This window comes from Bison bison, unplaced genomic scaffold, assembly GCF_000754665.1.
Source record: "Bison bison bison isolate TAMUID 2011002044 unplaced genomic scaffold, Bison_UMD1.0 scf7180017864525, whole genome shotgun sequence".
Lineage (NCBI taxonomy): Eukaryota > Metazoa > Chordata > Mammalia > Artiodactyla > Bovidae > Bison > Bison bison.
Genome location: NW_011495076.1, coordinates 7,372,694 through 7,395,153, shown reverse-complemented (window position 1 = coordinate 7,395,153; position 22,460 = coordinate 7,372,694). Strand labels below are relative to the sequence as shown.

The 22,460-nt window shown below is 39.8% G+C and overlaps 1 protein-coding gene and 1 long non-coding RNA gene across 6 annotated transcripts in view; one reads left to right on the top strand and one right to left on the bottom strand.

The window, feature by feature from the left end:
• The window catches only part of DOCK4 (dedicator of cytokinesis 4), a 477,425-nt gene that overhangs the window by 128,533 nt on the left and 326,432 nt on the right, over positions 1-22,460 (top strand). The window lies entirely within an intron of this gene.
• Positions 7,026-22,297, bottom strand: LOC104981916. Of its 5 annotated transcripts, none has more exons than XR_824435.1 (4): positions 21,262-22,297; positions 11,589-11,929; positions 10,159-10,250; positions 7,026-9,873 (listed from the first exon to the last, which is right to left on the bottom strand). It is a non-coding gene; the product is annotated as an uncharacterized LOC104981916 (long non-coding RNA). The 5 variants fall into 5 exon arrangements; XR_824434.1 differs by lacking the exon at positions 21,262-22,297 and adding an exon at positions 12,439-18,999; XR_824438.1 differs by lacking the exon at positions 21,262-22,297 and adding an exon at positions 12,439-18,999 and having other exon boundaries at positions 10,159-10,205.

Here is a 22,460-nt window from a genome sequence, read left to right as displayed (position 1 = left end):
TATCAGAGAAATGCAAATCAAGACCACTATGAGGTACCATTTCACACCAGTCAGAATGGCTGCGATCCAAAAGCCTACAAATAATAAATGTTGGCGAGGGTGTGGAGGAAAGGGAACCCTCTTACACTGTTGGTGGGAATGCAAACTAGTACAGCCACTATGGAGAAGAGTGTGGAGATTCCTTAAAAAACTGGAAATAGAACTGCCTTATGATCCAGCAATCCCACTGCTGGGCATACACACTGAGGAAACCAGAAGGGAAAGAGACATGTGTACCCCAGTGTTCATCACAGCACTGTTTATAATAGCCAGGACATGGAAGCAACCTAGATGTCCATCAGCAGATGAATGGATAAGAAAGCCGTGGTACATATACACAATGGAATATTACTCAGCCATTAAAAAGAATTCATTTGAATCACTTCTAATGAGGTGGATGAAACTGGAGCCTATTATACAGAGTGAAGTAAGCCAGAAGGAAAAACACCAATACAGTATACTAACGCATATATATGGAATTTAGAAAGATGATAACAATAACCCTGTGTACGAGACAGCAAAAGAGACACTGATGTATGGAACAGTCTTATGGACTCTGTGGGAGAGGGAGAGGGTGGGAAGATTTGGGAGAATGGCATTGAAACATGTAAAATATCATGTATGAAATGAGATGCCAGTCCAGGTTCAATGCACGATACTGGATGCTTGGGGCTGGTGCACTGGGACGACCCAGAGGGATGGTATGGGGAGGGAGGAGGGAGGAGGGTTCAGGATGGGGAGCACATGTATACCTGTGATGGATTCATTTTGATATTTGGCAAAACTAATACAATTATGTAAAGTTTAAAAAAAAAAAAAAAAGCTGAAGTGACTGCAACTTGATTAAATTAAATTGAAGAGATGGAATGGAATCCTCAAAACAGCAAAGCAGGATTTATGGCTAATATCCAGTCAATATTTGTTTTCCTTTAATGTTTCCCCATTGCTACTAATTCTGCCCTCTGAAGGTTATAGAAAAAAATGAAGATGATGTTATTAATGATGGCACTATATTAATGAGATGAATTATGTACAAGGTACTATTTTAGTGTTTGTTTTAGTTTATTTAATCTTTACAACAGCCTTGTGAAATAGGTGCTTTTGTGATTTCTGTCTTACAGATTGGTAACTAAAGCACAAAGATGTTAATCAAGGCTACATCTCTCTGTCAATTCTTGAATTATTTTCTCTTTTATGGTCTTTGAGTTTTTATTTACTTCTGTCATACCTTGTAGGACAATGTCTCTAGACTCCTTTCTGTTCTTCCTCAGCTCTAGGCTTGCTGCAGTTTGCCAGTGCCCTTGAATATGTTATGGCCAAAATTTTAAAGTCTAGTTTGCATGTAATATAACTTATAGGCAGAGTACAGCGGGGTTTTTAATCGCCTCTGTACAGAATGCTGGAGTTCACATAGTGGCCCAAGCATTATGGGAGAGTGTTTGTTTTTTTGTGGCAAATGTACTTCCACATGACACCATTGCCTCAGACTGAACTTTTCGTCAGGTAAAACTTCTAGGATCTCTATCTACACAAAATGCAAGTAAGGCAAGTCTCCTTCAGTTTGTACACTTATTTGTATAATTGTTAGGAAATACTTTGTTGTACCTCATTCTTCCTGCCTGACATCATCTTTAAATTTTTTATTTACTTATTTATTTTTGGCTGTGCGGGGTCTTCATTGCTGTGTGGGCTTTTCTCTAGTCGGCGAGCCGGGGTTTCTCTCTAGTTGTGGTGCTTGTGCACACAGGCTTTGTTCTGCAGCATGTGTGATCCTCCCGCATCGGGGATCGAACCTGTATCTCCTGCATTGGCAGGCAGATTCTTTACTGCTGAGCCATCAGAGCAGCCCCTGATACCATCTTGTGTAGTCCTTTGTAATATACATAATGGTAGTAATGATACGTGTTTAGAACAGAGACCCAGATTCCAAGGGAAAGGACGTGTAAGATGCATGAGCTCCTCTGAGCTCTTCCTCACCTAGACCACCTGTAGTCTCTGCCTGTCTTTCCAGCCAGCTTATGTAGACATCCTATAGAGTGACATCAGTGTCTCTGTTCTGTTTGACTCTATTGTCTTTGGGGAAGAAGGTTGGAGCTGTGTTACAGAATTTTTCTCCCTTATAGTCTCACAAACTCATAATAAATCACTTTCCTTTCATAATAGCCATCAATCCGGTCTAGTCAGATATGCTATCCTGAAATCACTATGTCATTCTGTGCTCTATTTGCAGCTGTAAAATTTCTCACAAAATAATGAAACTGTTAGTCATAGTACTTTACTCATAGTAATCAAAGTGTTGGAGAGTTAATAATAGGAAAAAGTATTTTTCTGGGCGATTATAGGCTATTTCTGTTTCACGTAAGGAAATAGGACATCTCTAGTGGTATTAGATGGGCTTCCCTAGTGGCTCAGCAGTGGAGAACCTGCCTGCCAATGAAGAAGACAAGGGTTCAATTCCTCGGTAGGGAATATCCCCTGAAGAAGGAAATGGCAACCCATTGTAGTATCCTTGCTGGGAAATTCCATGGATAGAGGAGCCTGATGGGCTATAGTTCATGGGGTTGTAAAATAGTTGAATTTGGCTGAGTGACTGAACAAGTGGTGTGAGTTGTAGCTGGTGGCAGAATATATTGAGAAAAGTAGGGTAGAATGTGAAATAAAAGGCACTTTTTGTTTAAGGAAAGTTCTAACTTAGGTGTCAGTTAAATGTCACTTAATTTAAAAAGGAGACAAAATTATTTTCATACACTGATAACCCTAAAATTCTAAAACGAATTTGATAAATGTATATATTTTCAATTAATCCATCTACCAACACCCATTTAGTAGAGAACAATTTTATATTTTTGCCAGCTTTATCAATAAAGTGTAGCATCTATGAAAATGTTCAATAAATAAAGTAGTCAGAATTTTATTCACTTTGCCTTGTACTTGTCATGAATACCTGCTGCTGCTAAGTCGCTTTAGTCATGTCCGACTCTGTGCGACCCCACAGATGGCAGCCCACCAGGCTCTCCCGTCCCTGGGATTCTCCAGGCAAGAACACTGGAGTGGGTTACCACAGCATAATTGATGTTTATTCTTCTTCTGGGACTGCTTTGACATTTCTTTGCTACCCTTTACCCTTCAAGTTTACTAATTATAGTGTTTACTTCCCCAGAGTATTAAAATGAATAGTGTTTTATAAGAATTTGAGAAGACTTTACAGAAAATTATAAATATTACTTCACTCTTTCTAGTATCAACATTCAGCATAAAATGTTGCCATAATATTTTAGACAAATAACTGCATGTTAAAAAATATTTAGATAGCACAGCTAACTCAGTGAACACGAATTTGAGCAAGCTCCAGGAGATAGTGGAGAACAGAGGAGCCTGGTGTGCTGCAGTCCACAGCATTGCAAAGAGTCAGACATCACTTAGGGACTGAACAACACGACAACAACATATACAGAAATCCATATCTATATCTGTATATCAATGATCAGTGCTCTTTCCAAGGCCGTCTGTTACATACTATGATTTAAAGTAAGATTTCATAATACATGGTACTGCAACTCATTATAGAATGCTTATAAATGATTTATTAGTGAAAGACTTTTTCAAAATACTTATTCCATCATTCTTAAGTACATAGCACTACCATGTACTTTAAAATTTATAATTTTCTGTTTTGTACACAATTATTATCAAAAAGACTTGCTGTCTTCTACAAACATTAAAAAAAATTTTTTTTTTCTTTTTGACTGTACCCTACAACCTGTGGGATCTTAGTTTCCCAACCAGGGATTGAACCTGGGTCCCTAGTATTTGAAGTGTGGAGTCCTAACTACTAGACTGCCAGGGAACTTCTAAAATATTTTTATACTGTAAGAAGTAAAAAATAAAGCATGTTCTAATTTGGTTTTCTTTTATGTGGTTTATTTTTCCCACTGTGTAGATGTGAATACTATTGCATTTTTATTCTGAATGTTCATAGGGAGCCCAAATATGTTGCATTTTTTTTGGCTAGTAGGGTATTTGGCTAACTTGTAGCATTTTCCTTTTTGTATAATTTAATTTACTCTGTAATCATTCATGTTGGGGATGAGGAAAAGATTTATTCCAAAGGTTACTTTGGTCAGAAAAGTATACTGTTTTTGAATTTCTAACTTCTGACTACTGACAGACATTAACCTCATCTGTTGAATATTGGTTGGCATTCAATTTCTCTTTCCTAGTCCTATTGACTTTTTTCTGCCTTTTTCTCATTTGGCATCACATTGAATAAAATTAAACATGTCTAAGTAGTCTACTTAACATAATCACCTTGACGTTTATGTTTAACAGATCTCTTGGAGAAAAGAATCTCCTACCTATACTGTTTTGTTGTATGCTATTGGAAATAATACTTGTAGTTGTCAATCTTTAAGAACTAGTGTATTTAATTATATCTTGATTAAATGTAGTATTTTTTCCTGAAAAAGTGAAATTCTATGTAAAGGTTAGTTCTTCTCTACATCATACACAGAAAAATGAGATTTAATGACAAACTGAGTGGCTCAAAGCTTAATTTCAATTTTAAATTAAAAATGAAATTTTAAAAATTTATTTTTATTTCATAAAACTCTGAACACACTTTGCTTAGAATTTAGGACTTAATTGTAACCATAAAGAAATAATAATCAAGCTTCCTAATAGGATGAGTGTTTGGGGAAATGTGAATTAAACCAGCCGCCTGGAGAGTGTCCAAATATTGCAAAACATATTTTGGAGTTATCAAGTGATACTTAGAGTGGAATTCCATAAATAATCAAAGAAGCCAGATGTCTTTGATCATCAAATAATCTGTGGGAGTGTGCCAATGTGTCCTAAGCTTTCCTTATTGGTTTTTTTCTTTTAAATAACCTATTTAATATGAAAATGAGTTCCAAAAATTTTAACTATTTTTGCCAAATCCAGTTTGTCGTTGTTAACTCTGGTTGTCCAGATTCTAAACTAATGAAGAATTAGATTTCAAAATATTTTAATGACCCTTGACTCTCAGACAACTCAAATCAGCAAATATTTATTGCATGCCTACTATGAGCAAGAAGTTATGCTTGTTTTCAGGGAATGCAAAAGTAAATAAATCACACTATTCAAACTGCTGAGAATTATTCTAAAAACATAATTTCACATTCCACTTGTTAAAGAGTTCTTTAAACCTATATCTGAAAATATTTTTAGTATACATATCAACAAAAGTACTTTAGGACTTTTTATTCACTGTGAAAGACTCTAGGAGAATATAGCAAAAATGTCACATGTGATTCTTTCTCTTGACAAAGTAACTTTATTATCTAACTTGAAAGTGAAAGTGAAGTCACTCAGTCATGTCCCACACTTTGTGACCCCATGGCCTGTAGCCTACGAGGCTTCTCGGTCCATGGGATTTTCCAGGCAAGAGTACTGGAGTGGGTTACCATTTGAGAGAATATAAAATAACAGATAATGCAAGGAAACAAGTCAATGATAATTGTATTAAAATTGTAAGTGCTATAAGAGTACAAAGAAAATTAAGAGATCGGTAGTCACTGCATTTATTTGGGTGCTTCTTTTGGACTGGAAGAATTTATTCCCATTATACCATGTGTTTGTTTTTCTAGGGAACTATTCTCCTTCCCTCCCTCTCTTCCTTCCTTAATTAAGGCAAAGTTTAGCCCCACTAATATTTGCATAATCACAAGTTTCATCGTGGTTTTGTGTGTATGTAGGAGGGGGGTTGGATCTATGTGGAAGTACTTTTTGATGAAAATCTTTAGTTCAGAAATTAAAGTTGTCACACCACTTTTTGAAGTGGACTAAAATTCCATTGTTTGCTGCCAATGAGTATGGCTCAATATTTGGGATCTAGTTATATTTAATTATAGCATTTAATGAGCTGTGTCTGAATTTCCTGCTAAATTATATGCATTTTTAGAGGAGAGACTATCTTAGCATTAAGCTGTCTAACTGATCTCTGAGTTCTCTTCCTTGCTGCATTCCCCTGCGAGCTGCCCTCTACACTACCATCAGCGCTGTGCCAAACAGCAGGAAACTGCATGTGAGTCTCCAACAACTCTCTGTTGTCTCCAGCAAACATTTCTGAGCACAAGCAAAAGGTCTCTCTCCACCTTTGCCTCCTTCCCCTCCCCTGCAAAAATTCTGTGAGCAGGGCTCTGCCTTTGCTGTGTGATTGCTTCTGTTCTATCAGAATGTCCTTTCCCCCATTTTCTACTGGGTGAATTCCTTCTTGTCTTGTAAGGTTCTAGTTCAACAATTAGCTCTTCAGACTATTTCCCTGGCCCCACTGTTAGAATATTTTGTTTCATAATCTGCATTTCCAGATTTATTATAGCACCTCTGGGGGTTGCATGTCAGCAGGAGTCCAATCAGCTACAGTAACCACACTAATTACCTGAACAGAGATACTTTAATATAAAGGATTGTTAACTTGTATAACCGTGTTACCTGAGAAACTGCTGGGTGGGGTGGGGGGCTGGTGGCAAGAAGAGGTTAGGTTACTGAAACTTAGAAGCTTGAAGGAGGACCCTACTGAATTGTAGGGCCCTAAGGCAATGGCACCCCACTCCAGTACTCTTGCCTGGAAAATCCCATGGACGGAGGAGCCTGGTAGGCTGCAGTCCATGGGGTCGCTAAGAGTCGGACACGACTGAGCGACTTCACTTTCACTTTTCACTTTCATGCATTGGAGAAGGAAATGGCAACCCACTCCAGTGTTCTTGCCTGGAGAATCCCAGGGATGGGGGAGCTGTGGGCTGCAGTCCATGGGGTTGCTAAGAGTCGGGCATGACTGAGCCACTTCACTTCACATAGCCCATTCATTGGAAGAGACCTTGAAGCTGGGAAAGACTGAAAACAGAAGGAGAAGAGGCCAACAGAGGATGAGATGGTTGGATGGCATCACCGATTCACTGGACATGAACTTGGGCGAACTCCGGGAGATGGTGAGGGACAGAGAAGCCTGGCGTGCTACAGTCCATGGTGTCGCAAAGAGTCGGACATGTCTGAGTGACTGAACAGCAACAACAGCAGAACTGAAATCGACCTGAGGTGAAGGTGGTGCCCTGGCTTGAGAGTCCCTGTGGGCTGCGATCCAGCGTGGAGCTAGCTTCTGCTGAGATCTCTGGCTGTGGCTTGTTCTGCTGATGTGTGGAATCCAGCCAACTGGATCCCAGTGCTGCTGGAGGGACTGGCCATTGCCCAGGGGAAGAAGTGTTGCCTGGATGATAATCACAGGAACTGCCAACAGACAGGAGGTCACGTGGGAACATCCACCCACCAAAAGAAGTGTGTCCCTTCTCCCTCCCCGGTCTTCTAGTCTCCCAGGATGTCCCTGTGGAAGGCAGAGGAGCCAGCATCTGGCAAAGCAGAAATGGGGTTTGCTGAACCTAGCATCCCAGAACAGAGCATAGACGGGTGAACTTGGAGCTAATGGGTAATGGCTTTTAACTGACTCAAGGGATAAATAACTACTGTCATCTTTACCTGACCATGAGCTCCTTGATACAGGAGTATTACTAGTGTATCATTTACCTGTCATCCCCAAATCCCTGTAAAATCTCCATCTACTTATTTGACAGTAAAACCTAATCTAAATTGTTGATACGATATTCATACACGTTGGTGCAGAGATATTAACATTGTTCCTTATCTGTTTGGGAAGGTTAGTAATACTTGATATTTAATCCAAGTTGGCGAAGTCTGGAAACATACTGAATCACGTGATATGTCTGATGCTAAGGTTTCTGATAAGTGAACCTGGATCAGAAGGGCCTAGCATCCGTATTTGGTTGCGGGGGTGTTCAGTAGAGATTCAGTGAAATGCAAATTGTTGACTGCCTGCCTGTTATTTTATTTTGCAAGCTGATAATCTGGTCATGGATAGTTTCTTTCTTTTTTTCTTTCTTTCTTTTGTAACACAGGAGAATTTCTAAAGAGATAGTAAATCTGTGAGCACTTTGTACTTTCTGAGTTCATAGAACTGTTAAGGTTTATTAGAGCTTTCCAACTGGAAATGGGAGCTCTTTGGTTAGAGCCATTGAGAAAAAGACCTGAAGGTATTGTGGGTTCCCAGTCTCTATGTCATTTAGCAGGTTATGACTCAGAGATGAATTTTCCCAACAGTTTTTGGAAAAGTGAGTTCAGCAGGATGAAGGGGTATGTATTTCATATGAATTTAAGAGAGTCAAGAAAATTCCGCTAAAATCTTAAACATATAAAAAGAGGAGTAATTTGGGGTTTCATCAGTCTAATCTTTTTAACTGAAAATGTCAAATAAGGCTCCTCTTTCTTTGACAAGGCTCAGATGGCAGTTTCCTTCCAGCTTTATTTCTAACAGTGTTGAATATTGCTCCTGGTACATTTTTGTAAAGCTAGTGTACTTTTAATTTTCCACGCTAAGGGCAAGGACATGCAAGTAAGAAGGTAAGTATTTGTCAGGTAATTGTGAATAATAATAAATTCAAAGGTTAGAAAATATTTAAGAGGATTATACTTGCATTCCTTTGCAAAGATTGAAGACTGCTCTGAGAATGTAACACTTTGTCAGTTTGTATAACATTCCTATTGAAATAGAATCATTCTTGAGTTCATTCCAGTTAGAGAAGTAATAGTACTATAATTAAAAAAAGTGTTCTTGCCTTCAGGTGGTGGAGCCATAAAGATTTATAACTTAAATCTGGTAGAGTCATTGAAATTTCAAACTATCCTTAATAAGGATGTTAAAAAAATTCTTCTTTTAGTTAGCACTTATTGATCCTTCTCACATGTGTAGTACACTCTGCCAGGCAGGGGTTGTGGAAAATATTAACACAAAAGGTAGAAGTTCCTCATCCAAAAATACTTAAAACTGCTAGTTGGGAGGAAGATAAAATGAAGGAGAACTAAGTAATATGGTTAAGAAGAGGAGGAAAAAAAAAAAAAAGATGGTGTAAGATGCCCGTGTCAGACATGAATAAAAATGTCAGATTTTTGGGAGGAGAGTCCTACTGTGGGCTGTGGTAAAATCATATTATCACCCACGCTATTATTTTAGAAAGCAGAATAGCTTTGTAGAACAAACTGTGTTTCTGTCTGTCATGTAACCCCAAACACTGATTTGTTTGCAAGAAATTCTGTAGAATGAAGCATCTTCTGCTTCAGTGCTTAACTCTAAGCACTTTCCTGCCTAAGATAAGCAGAGGCTGCTGCTCAAAGAAAAATTCACCCAAGTGTGGACCATCCAGCTACATCCTCTCCCAACCTTCAGAGTAAAATGAACCTGTGGGCAAATGCCATCTTCGGTTTGACATCTTTCATGTTCCCTCTTCTCTGTCTGTTTGACTACTTCTTTTTTTATTGTTCAGTTGCCAAGTTGTGCCTGACTCTTTGTGGCCCCATGGACTGCAGCACACCAGGCCTCCCTGTCCCTCACCATCTCCCGGAGTTTTCCCAAGTTCATGTCCATTGAATCGGCGATACCTTCCTTTTCCAGGAAGTCTTTTTTGTGTCCCCCCAGTGAATTGGGTGCTCTTCATCTGTGCTGTGACCCCAACCATGTCTATCTTGGCACATCCTTCTCCTCCACCACCACGACTGCCAACAATAGTCATGTCTTAGTCTGGGCTGCTGTAACAAATGACCGTAGACTGGATGGCTTAAGCAATAAGCATTTATTTCTATCAGTTCTGGAGGCTGGTAGTCTGAGATCTGGGTGCCGGCATGGTCAGGGATCTTGGAGGGGGCTTTTCTTGCTGTGTCTTCACGAGATGGAAGGAGAGATAGGTAGCGCTCTCTTCTCTTCTTAGGAGAATGGTAGGTCCTATTTTCTCCCTATTATAAATAAATATGGTTGCCATTTCCTTCTCCAATATTATTGAAGAAGGAAATGGCAACCCACTCCAGTGTTCTTGCCTGGAGGATCCCAGGGACGGGAGAGCCTGGTGGGCTGCCCTCTATGGGGTCGCACAGAGTCGGACATGACTGAAGCGACTTAGCAGCAGTAGCATAAATAAATAAGCAAACCGAGAATTGGAGAACTTAAGCCCTTTTCTCGAAATCTTCCAACAAGAGGCGGAATTGAGATTTAAAGAAGTTATTCTTACTATTGAGCCTTACCTTTTAGCAGTGACCCCATGCTGCTTCCCTCACTGGGCTGAGAGTCCCTTGAAAGCAAGAATTGTGTCTGTCGTTAATGACCGATCATATGACTGCCAAATGAGAAGAGCAAAGGGGTGAGAGTTCTAAGTATATTTAGCCTACAGGGCCAAAGTTAACTTATTCTTCTCAGAAGAAAAGCATTGAGTCTTAGAAGAAAAGCATTGAGCCTGCATCCAGCCGGTGACCTAAGGTTATTGTTTGTTTTATTCACTGTCTGGCAGTACTCATGTCAGGCAACAGGTAATCATTTGGGTGCTCAGAATAGCCATTCAGTGTTAATTCAAGGCTCTCACAGTACGTTTTAAGTGGCAGGCACATTTATTACTACTCGGAAGGAGGCTCATTTTGTTAACATGGAAGGATGAGAGATGAAAGTTGGGAAATCATCCTAATGAGATCATTCATTAATATTGCTCTTTTTTGTTGTTTTGAACTGTTTCACTTGGGTACTTTCATGGTACCTTGTTAAAGAAGTGATTCCCTGGTGAACCACTTGGGGGTAATCCAGGGAGACAGAGATCCCACTTCCTATCAGAGGGTCTCTGGATCCACAAGAAGGATTTGGGACCATTAATTGAATGCAAGTGTGGACACCCCCCAAGTGCAGGGCCCTGTGGGAGATGCCCAGGGATATAGAAATGAATAGGATACCACCTCTGTCTCTAGAAAGAGACACCTCTCCAGCCAGTGGGGAGATTACTGAAAGTTTCAATATGGGATGGCATGCTTTTCTTTAGGTTACATAATAGGCTGATCCTTGCTCAAGACACAAGTTATCATTATTTATAATAATTTGTATTTGTAATGTGTCTGAAACTGTGCTAAACTTTGTGTGTATTTTTTTTTAATTTCATAATAAACCTATGGGACAGATATTATTATCTCTGTCTTACAGATGAGGAAACTGAGGCTTAGAGAGAGGTTAATAACTTGTCCACATTCACATACCCAGAGGGATGGAGCTGGAATTCACACCCAAAGCCAGTGCTCTAAATCACTGTATTAATTTACCTCTTCTGACCCAGAACAGTCTAGAAAAATAGAACCTTCAAAGCCATTACAGGATCCTTTAGAATCAATCATTTGATCATTTCAGTGAACGGATGAGGGATATAAGACATTCTTTCTAGTTTATAGCTGAAGAAACTGACCTCGAGGGCTTGTTTGGAGGGAAGTTCCACGTCTGTTACTAACTGGTAATGCTAGGTTGTGAACACAACGGCCTAGTCTTCTTAGTACCATTCCCAGTAGCAATAAAACAAATAGGAACCACTTACTATGCAGGAACAAAGTGATCTGGTGTTTATTATATTTTCCTTCAATCCATTTTCCCTTTCCCTATTGTGTGGCCGTGCATAATTTTCTTGACTCTCTATATAATTACATACCTGCTTCGAGATGAATACTCTAAGCACAGTGAGTAATAGGCTGAGATGGAATGTGGTCACCCTGTAAAGTCATTCAGTATCTTCCACAAAAAATGTAAATAAAGACGCTGCGCCTGCCAGCAGATAGCCAGACTTCATCTGATAGGTGCTGCTGTGGCTCTCCGTGGCAGTCACATGACAAGGATGTCAGAGTTCCTGGGGATTTCAAAGGCTGGCCTTTGAAGGCATGTTTTGTACCTCTCTGCTGCTCTTGGGAGTTTCCTCTTCCGTGTAGGTGCTAGAGGCCAGTCACAGCTATCAGCTCTAGGAGGGCCAGCAGGAAACCGGTCCCTGCCTGTTTCCTGCAAGAAATGAATGCCTCTCTGCAGCAAGCAGCAGGCCCAGTGCTTTACCATGTCATTTACACATTTTTTTTCTTTCCTTTTTTTTTTTAGCCCTCCAGTTATCACTCCATGAGCATGTACGAGACTTACTTTTTTTGCCCAGTATATTTTCCTTTCCTTTACAACTTAGCTGAAGTTGAACCTCCTCTGGGAACACCTCCCCAGCTAACTCATACCCACGCTCCTGCCCCCTACCCCTCTTAGGATGCCTGGCATTGCTCTGGCCAGCCCTTCAGCGAGTCGGATGCACTGTCTCCATGGCCTTCCTCGGCAGGCCCTTGACATTGGACTGCCAGTGTGTTTTGTTTACTTGGTGTCATGGTACTTTCCAGTTCGATTCTAGGAATAGGATTATTTCTTAACTAATATGATTAGTTTTCCTGATTATAAATGTAATAGTATTCATTGTGTAGCATTTTTTAAAAGAGAGGTAAAAGGAAAGGGTATGAAATCACCCATGAACTTACCGTCTGGAAACAACCAGAGTGACCTTCTGGGCCATTTGCTTTCAGTGTCAGATGTGAATGGCCGCTGTTTATGTTTGTTCTGTCCTTGAACAGAAGCTGGACACCTGAAGTTTTATCACGTGGGAATGCCATGGACCTTTTAATGTTTTTTTTTTTTTGATCTTTGGCCAGAAGCTCTATTTTGTGACAGTTCAGCCCATACGAGCTGCCTTCTTGTAATTGACAGTCTCCCATCATAATTGGAGCTGTCTAACAAAACAGAACACCTGTTTTCTCACCAAGAGAGAAAGCTGTATTACTTTTTTGGATTGAAAGAACCATAAGCAAAAGAGAGACTGGCTTAGTGTCCTTACAACCTCTCATGTCGATGGAGCTGTGCTAAGTGGTGTGGAACTGGCTTATGAAATTTTTGCTCCACTTACCGGGATATTTTGCAGCTTCAAAACCTTTCATTTGCACAGAGTTCTGCATCTGCTAGAGTTCTCTGATGCAGATAATAGAATCCGCCCCAGCTGGTTTAAATGGGATTTGTTATGGGATATTAGCTGGCTTACAGACTCTCTGAAAAGATGCAGAAACACGCTCCAGGCTACATTTCCATGAACATTTCCTAGAACCACCCCACGGGACTAGCCTGATGAGCGGGCTGCCATTGCCGCCAGTGTCCGAACCACACCACCTTTGCCGCGACCCGTGAAGCTGCCACACGTGTGACTCCTGTCCTCACACCTCTGCATCACCTGTCCCAGCACTGAGGGTGTCTTGGGCCTGGGTCTTCTCTCACATAGTTCACTGCCAAATCAAATCTCACGTGTGAGTGACAGAGCCTGTTCTCATGGCTACACCTTCTGTTCACAAGGGAGGATTCACAGGATGGGGAACTGTCAAAGATAGCCCCTTCCTCTTTGGGGAAAAAACAGCAAAGAACAAGAGTTTAGATGCCCACTAATGTCCTTCTCAATAATCCTCTTTTCTGCTTACAATGGGAATTCCATGGCAGTCCAACGGTTAGGACTCCGCACTTCCACTGCTGGGACCCAGGTTTGATCCCTGATCAGGGAACTAAGATCCCGTAAGCCATGTGGCGTGGCCAAAACAAACAAATCAAGATATGCTCACATTGTAATGTAAGTCTCCAATCCAACCCTGGCAAAACTGTAGAACACAAGCAGAGTCTGTATTCATTGTCTATTCATCTTTGGGAGGGTGCACGTGAGATAAAAAGAGCATCAAGTAGAAGATAAGAGGTGAAGAGATCTGAAGCATCCCATTGGTTAAAATGCTTTTCATGTTTATGATTGTATCCTGCAGGAGTGAAGGGGGATAGGAGGTTGTGGAGAAAGGCTGGCAGGTAGTAAATGTAGGCTAAGTATTCTCCAGGCCTTTCTAGAACCATAGCTTTCAGTTTCAAGAGAGTCTTTTCCAGTTTGGTCAGAGTGGAAGGTATTGTAGATGTTTTTGCTTAATGGTGATTTATTTTAAACTGGGGAATTTTTCATACTTTGTGACTTTGAGGTGGACTCTCATTATTACTGAGTTTTCTGCTTATAACTTCTCTGTCCTTGGTGGGAAGGGAGGAGGGGAGAGCATCTGTGTGGAAATGTCCAGCTGAACCTGAGTATTTGCATGAGGTCAAGATGGTGAGCGCTGTGGTCCCATCAGGGAGGACACAGTAAAACTCACAGGATGTATACTTCTGTTTATGCACACGTTTTCAAATAGAATTGTTTAATGTCAGCTCGAGCTATCACCGTTTTTGGTGCTGGGGATAGAGCAGCAATAAAGGTATATTAGCACATCTTAATGATCCTGACAATATATTCATAAAGAGGTGCTGTTTAAGGAGCTGAATATTCATTCATGTATTGACAACTGCCTTTACTTTGGTATAAAATATAGGATTTGAAAAATTAGCCTTGCTTTTATTGGAGACAGAACTGCCCCTTCAGAAAGTCTTATGAATGTTTATAATGCATTTTCCCACTTCCATGATTCCCTTATGTTCTTTTCCTCTTTGAAACTTAATTTGCTTTAAACAAAGTAAATTTCACGGGAGGAGTGGATATTCATTGAGTCTTTTTTTTAAGCTTTTTCATGCAAGTTGGACATTTACAAAAATATGAGGTTGGTAGGAGGATAGATGTCATAATTATCAATGTTATTATTGGAGAGAAATACATATCAGGAGTATCCTAACTAATATTTACTAATAATAAATACTTCCTAACTCACTGTGTGAATGAATGAATGGATGGATGGATGGATGGATGGCAAGCGGTACTCTTCAGCCAGATCTGGATTCAGATTTCTGATCTGCTCCTTCCTAGCTGTGTTATGATGATCTCTCTGAGTCTGTTTCCTTGTCTTTATACTGTACAATTTTACTTACATAGGTGTGTTTTGAGAATTAAATAAGCTAATTTATGTTAAAAAAAAAAAAATTAGATGCTGCTGCTCTGGCTTTTGTTGAAGCACTCAGTAAACATTTCCATCACCCCCACTGTCACCACTTTATTCTTCCCTGGGAAATTCCCAGTGAAAATTATCATAACAAAGACACTGGGAAGCTCTCCAGCAAAAGAATCTCTTAACATTTAAAAAAACCGTATACACTTGTGTGTGTGTGTGTGTGTGTGTGTAACATTATTAACATCTTCCCAGAGAAGTTATTTCCACAAAATAAAATTTGGGAAAGGCTACTACAAATCACAGTTACGTTGATGATTCTTTTTAAAGCAAAACTTTGGTGTGTTTATCTTGAAGACATTTTAAGTGGCCAGAGAGAACTTAGAAAGACTTTGCTGTGTGTACTGAGCCCCGTTCAGTATCACGCGGAAGGATGGGATAGTGAATAGGGATAGTGGGATTGATTGCAGGTGATATCAAGGCTGGTGTGTAGCAGGCTCAGGGCTAAGTAAGCTCCCTTGAAGGAAAAGCCTTGTCTGCATCCTGGCTTCTGGGCATCTATCTTGAGCTACCTCATGAACCAGAAGCCTGGCACTTTGGGACAGTCTTTTCTAGTGTGGCTCTCAGTCCCTGTGACTGTGAGTGTCTCTGTGGCTTAATTCTGCCACTGCCTGTTGGTGTGACCCATGTCTGCAGTCCTCCGGGTGCTGGGGAGGCCAGCTGAGACAGCATGCAGCTGCTTTTCAGAGGGTACACAGCGATTCCTTCTCTCCAGGGGCTGTACACATCCACCCAAAGTGGTGATTATTGGAAATGGTGATCTACGTGTGTGTGATCTTATCTTTGTAGGAAAGTCATGCACAGATGGGTTGGGGCAGTGAGCAGTTTTTAACTCCATCCTTTCCCTTTTATATTGGAAAGTATCTCTGTGTGTGAAATGAAGGAACGCAAAAGAGAGAACCAGTGGTAAAGTGGGACATAAGAGATTATCATCTCAATGACCTCATAACCTTGTGAATTCGGGCCATTCTTTTCCTTTTAGGTCGTATATTTAACCTTTAAATGGCGTAAAAATCAAGGAGGAAAACTCTTTTATTCTTTTTCTCTGGAATTCTCCTTGAAGGAGTTGGAGATGAAGTTGTCTCTCTGTTGGAGTTGGCAGTGCTCGGCACGTGTGTTTTCTCTCTGCCTAACCGTGAAACCTGCTACGAGGGCTTGATGTCAAGCCTGTGAAGCTGCTGAGTTGAATGTGGTGCTCCTTTTAGTCACCACCTTGGAAATGATCTTAATTCTTTCTGTTACAACCCAGAATTTTTCTAAGGTTTTCTCTTAAAAGTTAAATTCTTAATTTTCATTTTCAAGAAAAAAATGTATTAACTTCTTAAATACATTCTCTTTCTTCTTCTGAGTTGGCGTAGACCTTGACAGCAGCAGTTGTGAGTGGTTGTCCGCAGTGCACTGCAGGGGAGTTTAGTATTATAAATCCAAGTGTCTGAAAAGGAGGATTTCTCAAAGTTTTGGACACAGCCATGCAAAAGTGTTCATATCCTCATCTCTGTAACTGTGTCTGCATCCCATGGCTTTCATCCTTTTTCTTTGGCTATGTCCATGTTTATCTTAAATTAATTTTTATATTAATCAAAAAAGTCTTGCTTTAGTGGGCTATTGCTGATAAATCCAGTGTGGACACTTCTTTAAGGAAACAGGGTTGGTTAGTCAGGGCTGCATGTCTAGAATTCTCTTTGATCAATTATATCATGAGTTGATAAAATAATTGTATATCACTTTTGCTGTTAAATGAAATTGAAGGTAAATGCAAGATGCTTGTTATCATCACATCTTGACTTGATATGTGAAAGAGAATAGGTTCCTAAGTTTGGTCAGGATGGTTTTCACTGAAGTGAAAAAATTCTGAAATGTAGTATAATTTTGTGACTGTGAAATTGTCACATGTATATAAAAATATTATTGTGATTTGATTTGCCTAAGAATGCCATGAGTGGTTCTGAAGAAGGTCCAACTTCTGAATCTAAATTTCAGATTCTGAAATTTAGGCCACAGTAGATAAGGAACCCCTGATGGTCTCAGGTTAGATTTTCATCTTTAACCCAAATAAGGTTTTCTTTCAGTTTTAACCTATGACTTAGGAAGAGCTTTCTCTCCTATCTGAACCAGAGCTCCTCAATCTCATTTCCCAGTTTTATAGTGGGAGCCTCAGAGATGTGGGAAAAGGAAGAGGAATCAGGCTTTGACTTTTGTTGGTGTATCCCCGTGGAGCCTACTTCCAGAGTTGGCTTTTTTCCTTTTCTCCTCTCTCCCGTTCTTCTCTCCTGCTTTACTCTGTTGTCTTTGTGCTTATTATCTGTCCCTGTTTCCTCTGAGACAGCAGACAAGCCGATAATCAAGTCTCTTGCCTGACTGAGGCTCTGAGAATTGGTTACATGAGGGCTTTGCCCAAGGGACTCAATATTGAATGTGTTCATGATTGAGTTAATGAAACAGGGATCAGGTGACAAATTTAGTTTATGGAACCCCATTCAGGACAGCAACCATTTGAAAGGGTTGGAAAGACATACCAGAGATTCTAATCAAGCAGCGTGGCTTAGATGAAAGGTCACAAATGAAATTTAATGTGAATTAGGCTAGGGTAATTCATACTACGAAAATAATTTAGGCATATAACATTGTTATCACTTCATACTGCTTTTGAAACCTCCAGCAGTAGAGGAGGTGATGCTTGCTGTTCCTTATAACAGAGGTTTTAGTGATTTATTAAAAACAAAGGAATTGCCTAGACCATATATTGTAAAATAACATTTGCCATGGCAGAGGTGAAGATAGAGGAATAAAAAGGGGGAATGCAAAGATAAGGTGCTGTCACTGCTACCGGACTTATTTCTCTCCAAGGATCTATCCAAACACTGTTCAAACATTTCTGTTGAATATAATTCATACAGTATCTCCTATATTAGTGAAATTCCACTAATAGAAAATTGATGTCTACACTCACAGGATATGTGTTTTAATTTACAAATTATACCTATGTACTATATATTCTTATTAAGATAGCATAAAGCTCTTCCAAAAACACATAAGATAAACTGTGTTATTATCAATATTATAAAGTCTTTTTAATCAGGTAACAAATTCATATAATTTTAGTGATAGCAATGCAGTTAAATATGCTTCATTATTTTTAACCTAAGCTTACTTCTTTTGTTATAGATATTTGAAGGTTAGTTTATAAATACTGATTCCAGCCTGTGTTACATAATCTGATTTTGCCCTCTTATGTTCAGATCTGATTGGATCTTCAATTTCTACCTATAACATATGGCTGATTAAGCTAAATCCGTAGAAAGGTCCATTTTTACCGTTTTCTGTCTGTTTGCATGTGCTTATATTAGTGCTAACCTTAATCCATGTTTTTTTTGCAGGAATCTTTTTAAGCCACTTGCACATTTGTAAATGAGTTCAGTTCAACTGATATAATCTTATTTATAAATCTACTTAGCCAGGCCCAGGTGCATTGCAGTTTTCACCATATGCTGGGAACAAAACACTGTGTGGATTCTTTCCTCTGGGCGAATCCCCTTTTTTCATGCCACACCTCACAGTTCCAGTAGCATGTGATTTAGGGAATGCACCAGGGAAAGCTCAAATCTGAGACTTTAGGAGAGCTTCCTTTATTTTTATTTTTGGATTACATTTTTTTTAAATTGGAGGGTAATTGCTTTACAGCATTGCGTTGATTTCTGCCATGCATCGACATGAATCAGCCAAGGTATACACATGACCCCTCTCTCCTGAACCCCCCTCCCATTTCCCACCCTATCCCAGCCTTCTAGGTTGTCACAGAATACTGGGTTGAGCTTCCTGTGCCACAGAGCAAATTCCCGCTTGGTTTCTATTTTACATATAGTACTGTGTATATTTCCATACTATTCTCTCAGTTAATCCCACCCTCTTCTACCACTCTGTCCACAAGTCTGTTTTCTGTGCCTGTGTCTCCATTTCTGCCCTGCAAATAGGTTCATCAGCACCATCTTTCTAGATTCCATACACATGTGTTCGTATGCAATATTTGTCTCTCTGACTTCCTTCACTCTGTATATAATAGGCTTTAGGTTCATCCACCTCATTAGGACTGACTCAAATGAGTTCTTTTTTTTTTTAATAGCTGAGTAGTATTCTGTTGTATATATGTACCACGACTTCGTTATCCATTCATCTGTTGATGGACATCAAGGTTGCTTTCATGTCCTAGCTATTGTAAAAAAATGCTGCAACGAACATTGGGGTACATGTATCTCTTTCAGTTATGGTTTTCTCAGGGCATATGTCCAGTAGTGTGATTGTTGGGTCATATTATAATTCTCTTCCTAGTTTTTTAAGGTCCTTTATTTTTAAGGTAAAAAAATTATATATTATATATACGTATATAGCATATACACACACAGAAATCCTCATTTGTTCTCCTGTTCCCCAGTGGCTCATCTTGTGGACCTGACTCTATCAGCGGTTGTAAATTTATTATTTAAAGTAGAGCCACCTAACTTCTTCCTCCCACCAATAACGTCTTGCACAAAGGCCAATTATGTAAAAACACCCAGAGCTGCTCTTCTTGGGGCAGCACCACTGAAGGACTGGGAACTCATCTGCCCTCACCTGCCTCGTTCCTTTCCCACCTGCCCCGTTCCTTTCCCACCTGCCCCTTCCTCGCTCCCAGGCAGAGCTAGCAGAGCACAGTTTGACTCATGATAATTAGGAAAGACTTCTGTCTAATCTTAGTATCAGATCTCTCTGTACTTCTCCTTTGCTGTCTCCTCGTTTTTCTCTCCTGGATCCCGAGATTCTTATCAGTGATCCCGTTTCCCTCTTTGCCTTCCTTTAGGAAGAGCTTAGCACCAGCTCCATCTTTTGTATTGAGCCTGGTATGGTGTTCAGTTCCATCTGTTGTATCTTGCAGTGTATGGAAATGCATGGGATACATTCTTGACACCAGGCCTACTCCTGGCTTTATCTTGCTTTCTTGCCTTTATTTTCCTTTGCTTCATATTTAATTTACATTTTATTTTTGCATTAAACAAGTTAAATTTTAAATTCCCATTATATTTGTGTGTGTGTCTATAGCTTAAATTACTTTAATCTCTTTTGGAATAAGTACAAGAGTTCTAAAAATATGCCCTATTTTATTGTTATTCAAAAATCAACCTTAATATATTTGGAAGGAAAGTTGTAAGTAAATGTAAGTGAATTCAAAATGCAGTGAATGATTTAGACTTGCTTTGAGAGTAGAGACAGGTAAATCTGATGTTACATAAAAAATCTTTTTTCTCTGTAAGAAATGGTAAATAAATCATTTTTATTTCTTTATTTTGTAGATCTGTTGTCAAGTTCAGAGGCTATTTAGAAAAGAACATCCAGGTTCTCTTTCTAAGTTAACAGTTAATACAGTCCTGACTTCTGTGTGGTTTTTGATCAGGGGTTTCATGCTGGGATTACTTGGAGAATGAAGATTGTGTTCTCTGGAAATTGGGGTTAGTTGTGGTAGGGACAAATGGAGATTTATCAAGGTGTGTAATGATAGAGTTCGTTATTTTGAAATTGGAAAGCGATATTAAATAAGTCTTATCTGAGGAATTAAAGGTTTTGTAGTCCCAAACAGGATGCAGGAGTCATTATTTTGCTGCCCGGCCCAGAAATGGAGGTAGTTCTGAATGTCCCCTTCCTGAATGCTTTAATTTGTTCATTGGTCCCATTGCAGGAGTGCTTCCTGAGAGGCCTTGAGACCTCACACACAGCGGGATCTGAGAAGCTTCCAGGCCGAGCTCCTGCACAGCTGTGGTTGGCCCCTCTAGCCACCATTGCCTCCTCCTGACCAGCTCTCCTCTTCACTTGCGATTCATCTCTCATTACTCCTCTTTTCCCCAGGTGTTTGGGTCAGATTCCAGCCCGAGGGATTGACTCATGGTGTGGTGATGATGATACAGCTTACATTTCCTTTCCCTGGGACCTCTCTCCTTCAGGTTCTGACAGACATAACTGGTTTTGCAAGATCTAGTTATTGCATGCATACCATTGGGAGAGAAAGCAAGTGAAATTCTAAATAAGCCATTGAAACAAATCCCCCTATTTTATAGCATAAATTGAGTATTGTCAAGTGTGTGGAAAGAGCCTTTTTTGGTTGTTGTTACAATGTCTGTGTCACTTTGCAATTAAGCTGGATGCCCCCTTGGGTTGTACTAATTATTGGGGCCTTCTCATGAGAGAGGGCAGAGTTACTTCTTAAACTTTTGACAAACAAGAGATTGGAGTAGGGAGGAAATAAGTCGAATAATTTTTTTCCCTTACAGAAAAACCCCTTTAAAGATATGCACATGCGTCAAGTCATAAGGTGAAGAGGGGTGTACTTACTTGCTTTGTGATGTGGTCTGTAGCAGTGAAGTCTGAGTGTGCCACCTTGCTTGCCCTTCCCTTGAACTTCAAACCCTTGAACTTGATCTGAGGAGTAGAATATAAATAGCACCCTGGGGTCTTGCATGTGGCCAAATATTGTACTATAATTAGTAAGGTTTATGGACTGCTATTGCCTCTCCAGAATGATGGCTGGCCAGTAAGAATGAGTGCTTTTATTAGCTCCAGGTTTTGAATAGTTAAGAGAATTGAATCTCTTTTATATATGAGTCCTTGGAAATAATAATAATTGAGATGAATAAACTCTGGGTGGAGGAGACTATAGTATTTAACTGGCTTTTCTCTTGGCCTTTAAACTGTCAGTTTGGTGATATGGAAAGCAGAGTAAGGAATTGGAATCATATGTGTGTGTTCTATTAAGTGATTCTAAAACAGACGAGCCTTATATGTGGTATAAATTATGCAACTTTCATTGAGCTTTAGTTTGTAAAACTGTAACATGAGAGTGAGAAGAAGAACAAAGAGCTTAATAATATCAGAGAGGAGTGTGGAATCACTAAATGGACATACTAAATGGGAGTGGTGGGAGGGAGTAGGTGTTCAAGTCTAGTGGCTGCTGTGAGGATGCTATAGCCATTATTACTGGTGGGTGAGTGGGAAACAGCAGAACTTGTTATGTAATAGTCTGGGGCTGGGTGTAGGGCATCATGACAGAAAGTGGAGATACAGATGGTAAATTGATATGTTTGGAAACAACTCTGACCCAACACAGGCCTGATGATCCAGCACAGAAATAACGTAACTTTGTAATTGGTTTCAAAGAAATCTAGCATGGGAATCTGTAATACCATATATGCCCCAAAAGGAGGAAAAAGAGGGGGAATAGGAAAGAATGTTGAAAGTTTAAAATTCTACTGAATGCAACACATATTTATGGAGTTTTCTGTAAGAGGAGTGTTGAAATCTGGATGTTAAAAGATAGCTTAAATATATGTATTATGTATATATGTACACACACACACACATCTAAGAGGTTTCCCAGGTGGTGCTAGTGGTAAGGAACCCACTTACCAATGCAGGAGACATAGGAAATGTGAGTTCAATCCCTGGGTTGGGAAGATCCCCTTTAGGAGGGATGGCAACCCCTTTCAGTATTCTTGCCTGGAGAATCCCATGGACAGAATAGCCTGGTGGGCTAT